This window comes from Thermobia domestica, chromosome 3 (assembly GCF_964235325.1).
Source record: "Thermobia domestica chromosome 3, izTheDome1.hap1.1, whole genome shotgun sequence".
In the NCBI taxonomy this organism is placed as follows: domain Eukaryota; kingdom Metazoa; phylum Arthropoda; class Insecta; order Zygentoma; family Lepismatidae; genus Thermobia; species Thermobia domestica.
In genome coordinates this window covers 210639892-210656995 of record NC_137456.1, presented here as the reverse complement: position 1 = coordinate 210656995, position 17104 = coordinate 210639892, and the positions used below count along the sequence as shown (strand labels likewise).

General features: G+C 36.7%; 1 protein-coding gene across 1 annotated transcript in view; it reads left to right on the top strand.

The window, feature by feature from the left end:
* The first annotated feature begins 3122 nt into the window (after positions 1-3122).
* The window catches only part of LOC145681571 (E3 ubiquitin-protein ligase SIAH1B-like), a 73993-nt gene continuing 60011 nt past the window's right edge, over positions 3123-17104 (top strand). The window contains exon 1 of the mRNA XM_081753204.1: positions 3123-3230. The gene's annotated coding sequence lies outside the window, so the exon portion shown is untranslated. The remainder of the gene's footprint in view (positions 3231-17104) is intronic.

Below are 17104 nucleotides of genomic sequence, written 5' to 3'. Positions count from 1 at the left end.
CATACGATACGAAAACAGAAAGTGGCACAGTTTTTTTTTTTTTTTAATTTTTAACGAGATCACTGTCTAATTTTTAACGAGATCACTGTTTTCCCACATGGCATAAGTAACACTTTCATTTTCATCAGGATCAATAATTGAAGACTCCATAGTTATTCCTTCCACTGCAGGACATTCACCACACTCTTGAAGAAGACAACTGTCATTTTCTACGGATCATACTACTAAAGAAAATAAGTCAGTCATAAGAATACGGGTTTCACTTTTGATTTGTTGCAACACATTAGCAGCTAACTTAAAATTTGCACAATACACACACACACTTCCCTCGCAGGTTGCGGACCCATTTTGGTCAAATACTATAAAATTCCGAGTGACCCATTCTTATGCTGGGATTGTTCTGTTTAAAAAGTCCGTAAATTTCTTGGGTGGAACGCATAAGAAAACGTTTCAATTTTGTAACTTTTTGTCCATTTTCGACCACTGTAATGACATCGCACTTATTGGGACTTTGTCTGGAGCATTCCAAATCATCACTGAGGTAATAGTTTAGGCTTTTTATAGATAATCAGAATTTATTGGTTGGCCGTTTCAAGTAAACTTAAAATTTGTGTGTTTCGTAATTGTAATGTCCACCTCAGATTACTTCGGTTTAAGAAAACGGTCGAGTAGGGGGGGGGGCTAATTTTACTATTTCAGAGAGCCTTATGGATCAAAATAATAAAAAGCAGTCAGGAAAAACGTTTATTCTTCATTTAGTGAATGTGAACCACAAACATCATCAAATTGTTGCACTTTTATTGTTTTCAGTATTGCCAACTGTGACATCAAAGTTAACGAAACTTCGGTAACTTCAAAAGGCTGTAGTTAATTCATGAAGCATTGGTGGAGAATGGTATTTGGCGTGTTTATTATTCATGTAAAGTTGAACCATCTGACAAAATTTCAAAATTTTAAAAAATGGTGTTTTCGAGAAAATTGTGCCCAAAAATTTGACAATTTCTCGAATTTTTTACGACGAAATGGTTGCACACAGAAGAGATAATTTCTTTTTTCGGAAAGCGGGTAACTAGATCTTACCAACCGTGAAAACAGAATTTTAAAATTCGAACCGGAAGTGCTCGAAAAAAATTCGCAAACTTCGATTTTTCAGATAAATTGACTTTCATTTGTTAATTTATGTACAAAAAGATACGCATGCGAAAACCAAACTATAATAAAATATAGTTTATTTATATCCCTATGTACATACCACAACAATTATAATTCTATCTATTTCCATAGCTGAATGGTGGGGTTCCGAAGTTTACCATTTTCCATGTCTTTTACAATTCATAATCCATGTCATATAATTCATACAATATATCCCCGTCCTTGATGCCCCATTACTTGGCGGGAAATTTTTTTCTAGAAAACAAAAATAAGGGTCCCTTAAAAACATGTCTAGTTGCTATAAAAAAGTTTCAATTCGTGACGGGGACATATAGCCTTGATGCTGACGTCCCCATTAAACCCCCTATTCAATCAATCAAAAAAAAAAGTTTCAACACTATCTGAGATGATGGTACATGTTCTGCCTGAATTGAAATGGAAGGCACCGTAAATTTTACTTGAAACATTTTTACGAACTCTGATAGGTGGTGCTGTAATCAGTTCAATCTGGGTTTGCTAAAGTAGCTATATTCAATTAGATTGATTAGATAGGAGTTTAGTGTCTTTCTCGGCACCGAAGTTACTATAAAATGCAGACATACCATTTAAGATAGAATTTGAATCACTGTAATGGGTTCAAATGTCAATATTCTCCCACCGGGAATCGAATATTTTATATACAGACGTTACCTTATTTGTTGGTTGCAAATTTTATTTGACATTAGTTTATCATATGAAAACAATGACGTTAATGCACGTTGTGCTGTAATGTAAGTCGAACATTAGAACACTATTATTTTTTGGTATGCAAAAATAGCTGCCCCTCCTTTAATCCCCTAAGAAATTAAAGTTGGCGTTGTCACTGTTGTAAAATTGTGTATCAGATGATAACAGACAGGTCGAAATAGACAGTTTAAATACAGTTAACATCTAGCGACTGAGAGCAGTATCTCCATTGTTGAGTTCCAGCATAAAGCAGTTCTTCGCTTCCGATTGAAGTATAACATAACTATAGTAGCTAAAGCCCGTCACCAAGGAAAAAGATATTCTTTTCTACTGAAAACTGATATTCAAGAAATTATTGCCATAACATATGCTCCCTCTCGAATATTTTTAAAAATCCTTTTTCCCTTTCTGGAAACTAAACAACCCATAGGATGAAGGAATAGATGTGATTTTCAAACTCCTTGTTGTTTGTTTAATACAATTAATTGGCTACACAAATCTTCTGTTTTTAAGTGTGACATACTAGTTCTTGCACGTTGATTTTTTTCAATCTGAAGAACGAAAAGTGCGACAAATAGGCGTCCCGAAAGCCTTTCTCGGGACAGTTAATTCTTTCATTGGAAACCGGGACTGTCCCTGGAAACCGGGATGTCTGGCAACCCTATTTTAGTATAATATTTCATAATTAGTGGAATTTGTATGTTCCTTCTTCGAAATCTAGGTTCCCGAATAGCACCATATTGCTAGAAATGAGGAACATTACTCTCCAACACTTGTAGAAATTTTCAGATATTCTATAATATGTATAATGTGTGTAGTGTGTATGTGCGTAGTGCTCCGTCTACCCAATTTTTCACGATATGCTTCGCCACTGGTTGTGATTCGAAAACGACACCACTGAAAAAATTTGAAAGCGGATATCGTTTTACGAAGGGCACGTGTTAGCATAATTTAAGAGAGGTACGTCATGCTATTTCGGGTATGGACATTTTTAACATTTCAAGTAAATAATCTAGAAGCAAGAAATGGTACAGAAATCTCTTCTCCTCCAGGAGCGTTCATATGACCATCGAGTGAAAATATCTGAATTTACCATTGCGTGCTACATTTATTTATTTAAGAAAGAGCTTTGTTCGCTTATTGAAGAATTAAACTTCAAAAAAGCTGACTATTTGATATTGTGAGTAGCACCCACTGTGCAGAGTTATTTATGAGTCAACACTTCGGTAGTCCAGGTCTGTTATACGTGAGACGTCGCTTATCGCTGTAGAGCCAGCCCTTCATCAGTAAGAGAAGTGTTGTTCCTGCAGTGAACTGCGCGAGATAAATCTTCACGTGAAGGATATTGTGCGGTTAGTGGACTTTTATTATTCTTTCTTTCTGCTTTTCAATAGTTACGCTGTTTATATCTTTTGTTTTATTGGTTTAGTGTTGCTATTGTCTTCTTTTCATTCTTGCAATGCAATGTTTTAATTTGCTTGTTTGCGTCTGCTATCAATGCTCGTAATTTCTCGAAGGTAAATCATTATTGCTAGTTGCTAGTAGTGATTTCAGATTTTCCCCTGCAGAGACTTTTCAGTGTACAGAGGTGAAAATAGTTTTACGAAAGTATGTATTGGTAACCCAAGTCAAGCACGATCCCCGGTCCACCCTCCTGAATTCGTTACGAGCAGTGGTCGAAGTGAGACGGTATGCGGTGGTATGCCATACTGCCTCTGGTTTTAACGGTGGTGAAGGCTTACCGTCTCTGTTTTTTCAATGATTAAAACATACGATCACTGGAAAGGAGATGCTAAATACCTTATTGATGAATAGTTTTGCATGTAAAAAAAATTATATCGTATACGTAGAAATAATCTCTAAGTTGATTACACCCACATTTTTCTTGCGTTTTGTTTATAAAACGAGGCGTCTTCGAAGAAATCCACCTAGTTTATATTTTGATGTGCCATATTGAACTGTTCCTTTGTTATATATATATATATATATATATATATATATATATATATATATATATATAGGGCAGAGGGGTGTGTGTGTCTTCTTGCCTTAATGCATATAAATACCGTGTTTTGAGCATGGAAGGATTTAGGGCTTGTCTGCTGTGAGGGTAGACCTTCCGGGTGTTTGGAATACCCCACAGTGGTGGAAGAATGCGAGTTTTCCAGAAAATTGTTAGTCCTCATTCGTTTTTTTTTAAAAGCATTTTCGTGCATAATTCTCTGTAATACAACATAAGGGGATATTTTTTAATTTTTTTTTCCGAAAGTTGTTGGAGGAGATCAAAGTCTCTCCATATCCCCCCGCGTTACTACCAGTGTTGAATTCAGACATTTTCAGCCGGGGGAAATGTAAACTCCTCGGGGGGAGGGTTGTTTTTCTGTATTTTTGCAAGAAAGCAGTTTAACAATTCCATTCACATGCACATCTTACCTAATATTGAGACTGATTGCTGATAAATATTGAATGTGAGATTATAATTTTTTTAAAAAATCGTTTAATTTTATCTAAAACATTAAATAAAGACTGGCAAAAATATTTTAGACTAAACTTTAACTGCTATTTACAGTAGCTATTTTTGTTATTATTTCCTATATTCAGTAGTTACTGTTTGTTACTAATGCAGAAGTTTTTAAAAATATTTAAATTAACTCACATATTTTTTGTCCTAAAACAAACTTACATAGGAATATCTTAACAAAATGTTATCATTCCTTCTCACACTTCTCATTCTAAACCAAGCATATTAGCCTTGGTTTATTCACTGCCTACACATCGATAGTTTAGTGCACGAAATCTTCAGTGGGATTAGTGCCATGTCGTGGAAAATCAGCGCTTGGGGCGAGAGTATACGACGGCACCCCCGTACACATGAGTGAGGTCGACAGACCAGCCGCGAAAGGTGAGAAAATTTTAAAAAGTAAGCCCTGCTTTTTCTTGATTTTGAGCACTTTTTAATACTTTTTCCTTTCATTCTTATATATGTGCACATGCCCACATGTGCACATGTGTTTCATTCCTCTTTTTTCTTTCCTTCTTTTCTTTTTCCCTCCCGAATTTTTCGCCCCTTACTTCGGCGCCCGGGGATGTCGCCCCGCTTGCTTCTCCCCATGACACGGCACTGAGCAGGATCTTCGTCACCTTCAATAGCAATCTTTCACTTACATACTACTATTATATTGATAAATTCTATATAAATCTCTAACCCAGAAGAGATAACTGTTCCTCCCTGATCCCTCTAAATGACGCCCTCTGAATCTCACCCTTTAACTGACTTATTTTTAGTTAAAGAAAGATGTGTTTACTTTAACAATCGTAAAACACATTTACGTCTGTAACTTCTGATGCGAGAAATGGGATTTAGGCGCTCTATTTCAAATAATGCAATAACTACTTTTCAAGAACTGAAGTCTGCTGACATCAGAGATCATATGGAATGATCGAAAGATCTTTCCTATCTTTCCTTTTCTATCTCAATCTGTGCTAGTGCTACCTACTAATATATAATATAGGGCGAGAGTATAGTACCTACTAAAATACAAACCTTTCTTTAACAGTTGACAGTTTCATGTTCTGCCAAACTCGGTCATAGCTTTAAGAAATACAGGTTTTATTGGCTATTTGGTATTCTATCTTAGATGTTACATGTTTAATATTTATATAGAATGGGTCTGCGTCATTTATATCTATATTGAGAGATCGGATTTCGTCTGCACGTGCATGGAAAGAAAAGCAAATACTTGGGCGAAGTAACTTCTACATTTTGTGACTGAAATTTTGGAAGTTTCTCCGGGGAGAATGAATTTTCTTCGGGGGGAGATTTCCCTCCGGGCTACCCTCTGACTTCATCCCTGGTTACTACAGAGAAGCTCTCCTATAGTTTTTACTCGTTATGTAAATAGAAATACAATCTTTTGGGCAACCACTGCATTTCAGCATCTAGGTAGCCGGTATGTCGAGTCAAAATCGTAATATAGCATACGGCCTCTGCTTTTTCTCTACGTCGAACAATGGTTACGATACGAGGTATTGTTATCAGAAATAGAGAATAAGAAAACAGAATTAATATTGTCAATTACAGTTGAGGCTCCATAGTCTTCGGAGGGAAACGCCTATATACAGTGTCTATATCAGAAAAATGAATGAATGTCCATTTTTCAACCGAGCTTTGCATTGGCACAGGCTCACTAATCTCAAGGCGCTGTCCTATTTTAGAGGGGGAGGCATAAATTTGTAAAATTACTGAAAAAATATATTGCTTGATTTCACAATATGATTGTGTATAAGTAGTAATCTAATATCCGGATCTTATTTCTCACATGTATAACAAGGTAAGAATAATAAATGCAAAGTATGCTCTAAGTACTCCAAAATTTTTTCAGACCCAATGTTCATTAGAACAGACGTGTAGTTTATCATATTTCTTATTTTTATAATGGGATCATTTATTTGAGAATATATGGCACCTTAGATGGATACTAGATTTTACTCTTGTCAATTTGTCACTTGATTTCTCTTTGATTATCTGAAATATAGAAATATTTCCTTCAACTATTAAAAAAAAAGTTATTAACTCTCGCACGGCCAAGTGGGGTACCTAAAGTCCCCCAGATTATTTTTTCAAATCATTTTGTGTGTTATTTTCTTAGAGCATGGTTTCTTTCGCTATGTTAATATTTTTGAAATATGCATATGCTCATGTGATGGTCATTCCCACGAAGCTCCTGGTTTATTTGTTATATAAGCGTTGGGGGACCTAAGGTCCCCCACTGTATACCTTCACGTCGTCTAAAATTTTGTCTTCATTTTTGGTTACAGTGGGGGACCCTAGGTACCCCATGAATATTAATGATCTTACGAAGTACCCTGATTGGAGTCAGTTTCACACCTCCCGTCAGAAGGTTTTCATAAAGAAACTTTGCAAGGAATTAGCTCTTCCACATGTTGTTTACCGCTTGCAAGTCACTCCAAATTTATCAGGGTAGGTTTTATATTCTTTTATATTAGAATATTTTTTAAGAAAAAATCTTGAAGCTTCTTTGTAATCAATGGGAAGTGCATGAACGCACTTGTATAATCGGGAAGTACAAAGTTCGGATTCCAGGATCGGCCATCATTACTGAGACTTATCTTCTTGGCATTTATTGTGTGAGACTGAAGACAAGAAGGAATCTTTCATTAGAATTAGCAGTATATCTTTATGCCTACAAAAATAACTAAACAGCGTTGAATGATTGTACCCGTACGACAGAGATATACAAACAGGTAGATAGATATATATATAAACCAAACCACATGGCACAACAGCCCTAAAGGGTTAAGGCCTGCCACGCGGCTTTTTGTGAGTGGCACGTGGTCAGCGTACCGCTATTCCCAGCTGCTTTATGAGTAGCAGCTTGGCCCCAGGGTTGCCCCCGGTACTCATTTAGGGAGGTTTCTTCTATTCACCCGCCGGGAAACAAACCCAGGTCGCTGGATAACCAGTCGGTCGCTCTACCGATTATACTACAGGCCAGCTCAGATAGATGAATACGCGACAAAACGTACTAGCGACAAAACGTACCACCGACAAAACGTACCACTTACCCTGAGGGCTGCTTGTGAAGGGTTTTCTAAAAACACTTTAAATAATGACAAGCGACAAAACGTACCACTTGCCTGGAGGGCTACTTGCGAAGAGTACCATCAAATAAATCAGCCATCAAATAAAATCAGGCGACAAAACGTACCACTTGATAGGACGATATATAAGTATATCGGCCAAAATAAGGTAAAAAAGTTGAATAGATTGGTAGTGAGAAAAGTACCGATGCAAGACCAAGACTAAAACTAAGGCTAAGACTAAGACCATGCTTGCAAGATTCTCGCAACACCAAGACCATACCTGCAAGATTCTCGCCAGACCAAGACCAGCAAGAATCTTACATATGCAATATTTGAATAATTGCTGATTTCCATCACACTTATCCAGGCTTTGGACCAGAGACGGATAGGCATTATTAGAGGGGCGCGGGCGCTTTCTCCCACAAGGGCCACCAGCACCTCAATGTCACAAATCAATTGCAGTTTTCTTTCTACAGTAAGTCAATAGTGTTAACAATTGACAATTAAAACCTGATATTCTTTCATCAGTATATTATTCTGAATTGTTCAAAATATTATATGAAGTTCAAGGAGAACGTATACTTTATTACAAAATTAGCAGATGTTTTAGTGTACTAGTTTTTGATGCTACTGTATCTATCACTGTTGCATTCGAAATATTTTTTAAAAATCTTTTTCAATAGACATCAACAAAATGTTTTCAAATGTTCCTGAGACATGGTACTCGTTAGCCTATTTTTAATGTATTTCAGTTTATTTCAATTTTGAAAAATTTCTTTCACTTGTTACCTGAGTTACGGGCAAAGTCAATAAAAATTTGTATGCTGGAAACCTGGATAAGTATTACGGCACAAATTACAATTCTGCAAAATTAAAAAGCAGCACATTGGACAATTTTTCAACATGTTTTGCATTCGCTTTCCTTGTAAACAAATGTATTTTCTCCTAATTCTGAATCACTTGCACCATCAGCACAGTCATTTTTCCTCGGTTGTGCTCGTCATCAAGACTGACTTTCAAGGATATCCACGTCCTTCAAAAGTCCAAGATAATACATTTATAGTATCCTTCGAAACTTCTTAACTGAAGTTTTTCAGAAAATATGTAAGTTTATCGAAAGGCACGTCTGGAAGTTCTGTTACTTGGTTGAAGTCCAAATAATCCATAAAGTACATTGCTTCTTGAATCTTGAAGAAATGCTCAAAACTACCATGTCCAATATTGTGTTCAATGCTTCGATGCAGTACCTGGTCATTGGATAGAAGCAACTTCATCTTCATATTCACAGGAAAATTCTTTGTCCATCTCTGAAGGCGAATTGTCGATAGGTCCCCCCCCCCAAAAAAAAATAAATAAATAAAAAATAAATAAATCACGTTCTAAGTCTTCAAATTTGTTATTGGCCCATTCTGCAAAGCTCAATGCTGCATTCTTAACGGATTCAAAATCATTTCTCTACTATTTCAGTTGGAACAGAGTAGTCTGCACCATCCGATAGGACTACACTAGTAGCACCCTCTATTTGAAGATAGTTTGACAGAGAGGTCGTCACTTGAAATATCTTAAGGAACATTTCTGCTGTCTGAATTGTTTTGAACTTCTTTTATATATGCCGCAAATGCCGCAGAAGATCTTTTATATATCCTTTCGCTTTACACCTAGCTTTTGGTTTGATATTTTCTGTAGAAGCAATTTTCTTAATTGTTATTGTCAACTCTATATACAAAGCACTTTTAAATGACCAAACTTTTTCTAAAAAACAATGTTTTTTCTACCATCTTGTTTCCGCAATAACTGTAAGACGCCTTTGTTAACATTTGATCTTCCAAATGTGGATTCGCTGATAAGACTCACGCATAAATATCGCACAGTCATTCAGCAGAACAATGACACAAAATCAATGCAATTTTTTGTCAGATCACATATGACATGATTGAATATATGAGCGTAACACCACACATGTAACTGAGTTTCTTAGTAGTTAAGCGGTTAGCGCATGCGCCTTTGTTGTGGGAGATCTGGGTTCGATTCCCGGCGGGAGCTCCTTGCTTCGGATTTCCCGTAAATCAGTATGTCCCGTCTCATATAGCCTCGCTGCTAAAAGGGCCATTAAACTCAAAATCAACTGAATCACACGTGTAACTGATCATAGGTGAATTGAAAAAATCCGAATATTGTCCTTGCATTTTACTTGAGCCATCGGTGGAATTTCAAATACATTTCTTAATATCAAGATTCAACTTCAGCAGAATTTCCAGCAGTAAACCCAAAGACACTGGCCTGTGGTAGATATGCATTTTACAATGACAACAATACTTTGTTTAACAACCATTTTAACAACATACCGTAAAACAACAGAGCACTGGCCTGAAATTACTATATCTTGAGTAGTGTATAATAGAACAGAAAATATTGAAGCTTGAGAGACTTCTTTCGTAATATCTTCTCTGATAAGTGTGCTGATAGCATTCAAAACATAATTCACCGTGTTTAGTAAAAGTTATGCGACCACTATCCTGCTTACTTCCTCGTATATGACTCTTCTCAGTGACCTTATCTAAATTACTTTTAGGCGGAAGATCAAATTTGCTTAAGAAAGGAATAATATCCAAAAAGTTTCCATAATCTATAGCTGTGTCTTTCAGTTTATAGGCTGCTACATTTCCTCTGTAAATGAGCCCTCTTTTACCAATGAGTTTCTGCACTTTGACAACTCGATACATTACCTGTCTGTTCTTCTCAACCTTATACTGCCGTTGTTTACCTGCTCATGAGGAAGTAGTTTCTTAACATGAAGTAGTACGTTTTGTCGCGGATTAAATATCCGAAATGTTTTAATTAGTCCATGACAGGTTGTAATTTATATAAGTGGTACGTTTTGTCGTGGAATAAATATCAGAAATGCCTTAAGTAATCCATGATAGGTTGTCATTTATGACAGGTCGTCAAAAGTGGTACGTTTTGTCGCGAAAATTCAAGTGGTACGTTTTGTCGCTGGTACGTTTTGTCGGGACACCGCTTGATATGTAGAGAGAAGTATGTATGTAGGGATAGGCGAAAGAACGCATAAATAGATAGTAAGATAGATCGATGAATGCAAATCATGAATTGTTTGCATATAATATATAACCATGGGGTAAAATGGAAATGGTCTGCTATATCTATATAACAAGAGACATAGAAATGCCTTTCCTGAGGTTTTGATAATGCCTTTTATTGAAACACTTTTAAAATGTGTGTCTGATGATGAAACTAAAACCAAAAACACAGAAGGAAGTGAAACGAGGAAAGTGTTTCAAGTGCAACAGAAAGCAGGATACAAAGTCAAATTTTAAATGCGCATATATCTCTAAGCGATGGATATGTGAAAGGCACAGAAAGACTGTATGTAAGAGTTGTGAAGTGTAACAACTGTGCATAAAATCTGAATAAAAAAAGGAATAAATTGCGAAAAAAGTGTGTAGTGAGACACACAGTATAGATAGGAACACAAAAAAATGTGTTACTAAAACTTTGTTATGAAAGTAATGTTTGGAGTTGCTTGTATATCTTACCAGTATGTTATCAAGTCAAAATAGACATATAAACACTGTAACTAGGGATGCGCACGAGACAAGATTTGTGGCTGTCTCGTCTCGAAAATCTGCTGTAAAAGTGATGTTTGGACTCGAAAAATGTATATTTCACTATTGGAAGAGCCGTGTCTCGACTCGAATTTTGTCAGGAAAATCCTGTCTCGACTCGACTCGTGCGCATACCTAACTGTAACAGGAGTTGTATAAAGAAAAACGGCAATAAGAACAAAATTTAATAGAATTCCTAATAGGGTCACTTAGGTCTTCCACTTCATCGTTTATGTCATGATTTTTAGTGTGGCTGTGCGAGGGTTAATTGGATAAGAATGACATAATTTAGTGAAGCGCTATGCGAAGGCAGTGTACAGAGATCTAGATGTGTCGCAAAGCTATGTCATACAAGGCATGCCATATGACGTGTTTTTCCACTATTCTCGTTTACGCGTATAGCCCCGTTGCTGATCCACCTATTCCTATGGACACGCCGCGCTCCTGCCTTAACCCGGCTAGATAGCATTCGTGCTGTTCAGTGGACACTAGGGTAGATTGGTTGGTTTGTGTTTTTATTAGGGATGGCCAAAATTTTCCGGAATCCGGATTCCGGAAATTTTGTTTTCCGGAATCGGAAAATTTACTTTCCGGAATTCGGAAAAATTCCGGATTTCGGAAAAAATCCGGAATTCAGAAAAATTCCGGAATTCGGAAAAATTCCGGAATTCGGAAAAATTCCGGAATTCAGAAAAATTCCGGAATTCAGAAAAATTCCGGAATTCAGAAAAATTCCGGATTTCGGAAAAATTCCGGAATTCAGAAAAATTCCGGATTTCGGAAAAATTCCGGATTTCGGAAAAAATCCGGAATTCGGAAAAATTCCGACATTCGGAAAAAAATCCGGAATTTAGAAAAAAATCGGAATTTTTCCGAGATCCGGAATTTTTCCGATTTTACTTTCCGGATTCCGAAAAGTAAAAATTCTGGAATTGGCCATCCTTAGCTAGTAGCTGTTAAAAGAGAAACACAATAATGAATAGGCTATATATACCAGGGGCGGATCCAGGGGGGGGGGCGATCGGGGCGATCGTTCCCCCCCCAGAAGAGGAAACTTTCTTATTTTTTATATATAAATAAAACCCATCCCAAAATTTGGAGCCCTTAAAAGTAGCAGTATGACAACCCACCGCCCCCCCCAGAAGTCGGTCCTGGATCCGCCCCTGATATATACTGTATTAATTTCTTGTAGTTGGATATGTTTTTATCATTTACGTAGACAATTGCTACTGCAGTTATTTACTACTTTATGAGAAAGGTCTTATTTTCACACACAAAAAAGTCGCCGGTATGTCTCAAACATTTTCGCGTTCTCACCTGCAGCTGCTCCAAAGCACTGCAAACTACTTTTTAACCAGGCGAAAGGCAGTGAAGGAAAATAAATCTCAACAAATATTCTAATAACATTCGCTTATTGTCAACATACCTACAGTGAGCGCAGAAAGTGTTCGTACACCGTGCATACTTTATATTGAAAACAGCTATCATGAGAACGGGAGGTGGAAAATATATATATAACCAGAATTAAGACTACACATTCATACATTTTATTTCTATATACAAGAGAAAGGGCAAACAAACACAATCACTGTTTTGTTCAGAAGAAAAGAGAGAATTCCTTTTTTGTAAACGCAAAAAGTCACCGTACACTTATGCTTGAATTAATGCTTATAAAGTATATTACGTTATTTAATATTTTGTGGGATTACCCTGTGCGTTAATGATTGTCTGTAGTCTTCGTGGCATTGATTTCACCTGTAGTAGTTCGTAGTTCTGTAGCTTCGGGACTGATTATGTCCCATTCTTCTTGAATAGCTTTTCTTAGGCCTTCTTTAGTAGACAAGCTGTGCCTTCTGATTCTTGTCTCCAGAACAGATCATAGATGTTCTATGGGGTTCATGTCTGGGGATTGGGGAGGTGTGCGAAGCTGTTTCAAGGTATAAACCTTGCAGACAGGCCTCGTTCAACAGTACAAACAATAATTGCGATGTATAATGTTTCTATCACTGTGCGAAACCATAAAATAATAATAATAATAATAATAATAATAATAATAATAATAATAATAATAATAATAATAATAATAAAATAATAATAATAATAATAATAATAAAGAACTGGAAGACCAAGAGTGTTGAGTGAACAAGTTAAACGTTACATTATTAGGGAAAGAAAAAAGGTTCCAAAAAGTAGTGCTGTGCAATTGGCAACGGATCTGGAAACACGCGGTGTTAAAGTATCAGCCAGTACAGTGCGGAATATTTGCAGGGTATCATGGTCGGATAGCCAGGAAAATGTTCTGGGTGAACAAGACAAATCGTATAAAGAGACTAAAGTTTGAAAAAGAGTATAAAGATAAGGGATCAGGCTTCTTTCTGGAATAGGGTCATATTTTCGGACGAAAGTAAATTTAATTTTATCGAGTCCAATGGGAGGCGTATGGTATGGCGCAAGGTGAATACAGAGATGAATCCTCAAAATCTCGTCCCTAAAGTAAGACACGGAGGAGGGTCCGTGCTCGTCTGGGGTTGTATGAGTGCCTCATGAGTGGGTCGTCTCCACCTTATCGATGGAGTGATGATCCACAAAGTGTATATTAACATATTAAAGGAATATCTCCATACTAGTGCGCAGAAGATGGTTCTTGAAAACAATTTATTGTTCAGCAAGACAACGACTCCAAACATACAGCGGAAAATACTCGATTGTGGCTACTGTATACAGGGGCGGATCCAGGACGGACTTCTGGGGAAGGGGCGGTCGGCAGTAATACTGCTACTTTTAAGAGCTCCAAACTTGTTATGGATGGGTTTATTTATATATAAAATAAGAAATTTCCTCTTGTGGGGGGGGGGCGATGGCCCAGATCGCCCCCCTCTGGATCTGCCCCTGAGGTTTGCTATCTTTCTCAAAGACTTAACCTTCTTATGCACTTTAATAATTACTTTTCTTGTCTCCTCATTTGTTTCTGTTCGGTTGCTTCCCATTTCGACAGCCCACCGTGCAGTTTTTTCACTCCTATTCACAACTAAACTCATTCTGTTACTCGTCATGCTATACAGAGGTGTATACTCAGGTGAATACTAGTGAACCCCAGTTGTGGTATCTTTGTTTCGTATTCGTACGTCAGGTGTACGATCACTTTTTGCGTCTACTCTATACATTTTCTACGGAATTTATTTACTTTCTGACCATTAAACTTGTCTTTGTGGTTCTTTATTGATATATTCATAAAGCTTAGTTTTCATTATTCATATTGTGTGTGTTATTACACTTCTTAAATTTTCTGTTTCTTTTTCGCAGGCATTCTCGTTTCAATAGCATAGGTGTACGAACACTTTCTGCGCTCACTATATGTACAGTAAATACAAATTTATAATTTTTGACTTTACGAAGTATACAATGTAATTGTTCAATAATTAACATAAGCAGGCATTCATTAATTTATATTAATATAATAATTAACAAAACTAATAAGCGGGTGATTGATGACTCAGTGGTAGAGTTTTCATCTATGGTATTCTAACCCAGGACATGTGGGTTTTCAATGGCTAATTTTGTGTTCGAAAATTTTCCCGGTGGAAGGCCTACCTTTCTTATATTTGTTCCATCATCACTCATTAACGAATTTAGTTTATCAAAACTCTATAGCCATATATTCATTCTGTCCGTCAGTGAAACAAACAGTCTCAAGAACTATCTGATGGATTACCAATCAATTTTGGCCATGATGTACAGAGTCAATAGTTAAGAATCGAGTTCCCTGATGAATGTAATATTCAATCCGGAAGCGGTACAAACCACCATTTCCGGTTTTAACGTTAATCATTATATAGTAAATATGGTAAAAGATAGCGAGAAGCGGTTTCCAGTAATCGACATATATAACATTCATGTAGATAGAATGTTACCCAGTTTGTGCATCTGCTGAAAATAATGAGCTTAGGTATTTAGAGAGCATTTTCCGCTTTAGAAAATGTGTGCTTGGTAAAGAATGTAGAGAATTAGCTGAGCCAGGCACGTAGCTAGAATATGGTAATAGGAAGGAGGGGGGGCTGTCACGAAAGACTGTGGTTATTTACCAGGGGCTCAATCATTCTAAACTATTTTATTGGCAACATATATTGGTTCGTTTAGCCAAGATTTCTAATGGGGGCATGATATGAAATACTGTGGTTACACACCAGAGGCTCGATCAATCTAAATATTTTACTGACAACATACCCATATTGATTGGTTAGGACAATAAAATGAGGATATATTAGTAAGTATTTTAATAAGAAGCTATGAAGAAATCTCGAGTAAAAGAATATTAAAAAAGTATTGAAAAAGATATCGTCTTCCGAGGTCATTCGAACGGTGTCGAGAATTTTGCGTCTGGGAAATTTGCGCCCTACCTCAAGAACAGGGAAAATTGCGCCTGCGATGTACCTCCACCGGGAAGTTTGAGCCCTGCGAAATAAAAGAACCTATTGGAGCTTACGCATTTCCTCGGAGGGGCTGACATTACAACATAAACAATCCTCCCCCCACAACCATGCCATTTGTGATTTATTTTCATTGTGGCTATATAAGGGGAGAATAAACTTCAATATAAGCCAAAAGAACACAACGGATCAACGCAATCACTGCTTCTTCCAGAGCTGATTTTGGGGGAACACTGGCCTCCCCAGAGCTCTCAGAGTGCCCCCTCGGAGGAGACCAAAATAATACGTCTATAATATAATAATAAATAGAATAGTACCAGCAGTGACCCCCCTCCGGAATACTAAATGTGCCCCCCGGAACATTTTTCCTGAAAGAACGACTGAACGCAATTGTGTGTTTGAAGTGTAATTCCAGCAAGTAAACACACTGTACATAGTTTTCTTGATAATATTACTGAACTGATTTTACATTCACTTTACATTTTCTTTTCTATATTTTGTGTCCTGAAAAGCCAAACAACTCGCAAGGATTGTGAACAGAGATATCTGGGTAGAGCCAAACAGCCTTTTGTAGATTAAATTATACTCTTTGATTATATTAATAAATAATTATATATCAGTCATTTATACGTTTATTGTAAATTTTGTAGTATAATGAAAAATTGTATTTGTATGGATTGCCCTTTAGTGAACTAAAATTGTATTTTTTTCATTTGTTCGGAATATTATAACGGATGGAGTAACTCACTGAGACGATGAGAGGCAAGCCTAGTTCAAGTGCGAGTGGAAGTTACTTTACACAATACAATAATAAGTTGAATTGTAGGGCGCTAACATCCCAGTGCAAATATATAGCCGTCGCATTTTCCCCTCTTTTTGGGGTAGGGCGCAAACATCCCAGTGCAAATATATTGCGAGCGCATTTTTTCCTATTTTTGTGGTAGGGCGCAAATTTCCCGGGCGCAAAATTCTCGCATTCAAGGAAAATATTATGTCCGTGAAGTTGACAAGCCACTTATGTCAGACTCCAATTTCGACTTTAAACGTCGCTAGTGCTACGTTAGTGTTCGATAGTGACGCAAATCGTTAGTACTCCAACTGCATGCCAACACGCCCACTTCTAAGAATCATCTCAAAAATGAGGTTAACCGTTAGAGCAAGTAAGTGCTCATTGGTGCCATTAACATTAACGTTAATGCCTCCATCGTACGGCCCTTTGAGTAATAATAACACCACGTTTTTTGCTAGTCTCAATGCGTCCCTATATTCTCACGAACATTCTGACGTGCCCAAGTTAGTTACTTTTTTTTGGGGACTATTGTTTATCTGTTATTGTTTATTGTTTATTGCTAATCTGCAGAGTAGTCCTTACATTAATATGCCATTGTCCTTGATAATCATTGCGTATTTACAAGCAATTTGTTATTACTGTTAGAAGATATCAAAAAACAACAGATAAAATCTACTACTTAACGGTTCATATTTTTCTTTTACAGTACATAAACGATTAATAATAATAATAATAATAATAATAATAATAATAATAATAATAATAATAATAATAATAATAAT